The sequence below is a fragment of the Pteropus medius genome, unplaced genomic scaffold, assembly GCF_902729225.1.
Source record: "Pteropus medius unplaced genomic scaffold, Ma_sr-lr_union100, whole genome shotgun sequence".
Lineage (NCBI taxonomy): Eukaryota > Metazoa > Chordata > Mammalia > Chiroptera > Pteropodidae > Pteropus > Pteropus medius.
The window spans coordinates 638,764-641,697 of NW_024349803.1; positions in this window are offsets into that span (position 1 = coordinate 638,764).

A 2,934-nucleotide genomic window follows, 5' to 3' on the forward strand; every position below is an offset into this window, starting at 1 on the left:
AAAGCAGCTGTCACTCCTATAATTAAAAGAAACCTTACTTCCCAGGGAAGGCACCTCAGCGCCCTAATGTTACTCCTGTAGCTTTCTTGCAATCCTTTCTCAAAAATCTGCTATCTATGACTAAATGGTGAATTTAATCTCCCTAGACAACGACCTTAAGACAATAGTAAAGGAAAGGGAGAAGAAAAAGAAGGAAAATTATTTAAAACATGCAAATATATATATCGAGGAAGGAAATTCAAATAGAAACTATCATCTTCAACTCTGTAACTCATTCTAAGGCTGATCTTGTATTTGACTATTTATTCCAAGTTGCCTTCAGTCAGCAACAGATAGTCAATTTCTTTGCCCACGGAAGAGACCCAACCCTTCATTCCTGAGAAATTTGTGGCCTGGGAGATTCTCTTGTGTAGAACTGCAGTAGTCTTGCAGTACTTTGATCACAAGATTTGTAGCAGGAATAGGATCCTTAGGGATACAGTTGAGTCTATCACTAAGCCTCCCTGCCCTTATGGTGTGGTAACAACTTATTCCCCCTTGATAGCTAGCCAGCAGTTTCAACCCTAGATAATACCTTAATTTCTTCTTTTGCTTGTCTATGCAGTGGCATGAGGTATTCAAAAATGGTTAAGTGGCAGTTTCAACTTTCTACTTGGTGGAAAAATTGTGTCGCTTGGTGGAGCATTCCTTCCTTGGACACTAAAAGCTTTTAACTTATCTCCCCTCCCTACAGTCATGGGGCCAAGAAGTAAATAATTTTTGGGTGAGTCAAAAAGTTTCACTGTGAGAGGAGGCACTCCTACATTCAGCCCCTTGGCTCTTAAACTATGTAGTATCTGGCTAAAAAGAGAAACAGTGCACTGATTCGGGCATTACTGCATCCTGTAGATGGCTATTTCACAAAGTATTTAACAACTGGTACCTTTACTGGGCCTTCAATAGTCCCAGTACCTTTACTGGGCCCAGTAAAGGTACCAGTTCCAGAAGGCTGGCTAACGGAGCGCATGGTAAGACCAGAGAATCCTGTGGGTGTCAGTTCAGTGTCTCACTTCTTTTCTTGTGATTTCCATGGTCACAGACAATATTGTGTGAGATACCAAGTCCACAGATGGAAGTTTGGTTGAAGCATATGAGGCAAGGGAAGCAAATCCAAATCTAGAGTAAGAGCCTCTCCTAATGAGACAGATTCCTGCCTCCATCACGAGGGACATGGTCCTATGTAGTCGATCTGCCACCAACAAGTTCCTTCAAGGTATGACACCAAATCAAGAGTCCAAGGCTGGTTGCTGCTATGGGCAAACTGGGCACCAGTAGTACTGGTTGTCATGTTGGCCTTGGTGAGGGCATGTCCCTGTTTTCCACCCCTATCATCATGGTCCTTCATCCATGAACCCATTGAACAAGTGGGGGCCCATGGTGAGCATTCATATGGTATGGCATACCTGCTGTCTCATGATCTAGGACCATTCTAATAATTCTATCTTTCCCGAACTTCTTTGTCATGAACTTCTATCTAATCTTTAAATTTGAGTTGGTCAAATTATTAGACACTTCCTGTGAACTGGTACACATCTTGACCTCAGGTCATCTCTTCTAGGCAAAGTGGACAATGCAATATACTGCTTACAATTCTGTCTGCGGATGTAATTAGGTAAGATAAGGTTGTCCTTGAGTAGAATGAACTCCTAATCCAATACGACTGATGTCCTTACAAAAAGGGGGAACTCTAAACACAGAGATATATACAGGGGAAATGTCATGTAAACATAAAGATGGCCACGAGAACATGAAGATTGCCATCCATAAGCCAAGGAGAGAGGCCTGGAACAGATCCTTCCTTCCTAGCCCTCAGAAGGAACCAACCCTGCCAATATCTTGATTTTGGAGTTCTAGCCTCCAGAATTGTGAGACAATAAAATTCTGCTGTTTAAGTCAATTCGTGGTACTTTGTTACAGCAGCCCTAATTTTAAGGGTGGAAAATTTTCAAGTGAGCCAACTAGCTAAGTCAGCTACAGGGCAGAAATACCTTTAGATACCAGAAGTTGTCCTACTTGCTTGGGTGTGGTTTAGGAGGTGTATTATATAAGATATGAAGATGGCCAATGTCTGCTTCTGTAATCCACTTACTTGTTAACCAGGGTGTGGTACTAGGTGATGTATTGTGCTAATGGCCAACTTCTGCTTCTGTAATCTGCTTGCTTGTTCTAGGCTTTATAACTGCCTCACTCTCAAACCCCAGGGCTGATCTCCTCTAACCCTGCCTGGTAGAGAGTCATTCGCCGGCCGGCTAATAAAGGCTCATAATTAATCTCAATTGGCTCCGTGGGTCTCAGAATCATTCACGCCGTAACACTGACAGACTAATACAGCCTCTGTTATAACTAAGCTTGCTGAGAGCATAACCTGATTTGTCTTGTTCGCAGTCATCCCAGAAAGTGCCTGTACTATTACTTAGTACCTGTACCGTTATTCGTTTCGCTTGTATAAATGAACCTGAAAGCCTCTCAAGGGAAGAGAGTGTTGGGAGTGTTCAATCAAACCTGATGAGTAAATGAAACCATTTCACTAATTTTCAGAGTTCTGGGGGCGAGTACCGGCACGTAAAACGTATGCGGACTGATATGTCATAGCTCTTACTCTTCAGGCTGCATTAATATGCACTACGCGCTTTTAGCTCTCCGGACAAAGAGACTATTACTTCGCAGGTCCCTCAAGCGGGACTCAGAAGACCAAACAGAGATCCAGCCTTTCACAAGGACTGGTTTTTGCCCCTTTTGGCATCTTGGTACTTGTAGTTTTGTCCACTATATCTTTGCCCAAAAAACGAGCGCTGAGACCACAACTCCCATCACCCCAGAGCACTGGAGCCTTCAGAGCGCATCCTCCGGCGGGGGGCGCCGGCGCCATTGACTAACCTTCTGGCAGGAGGGCCC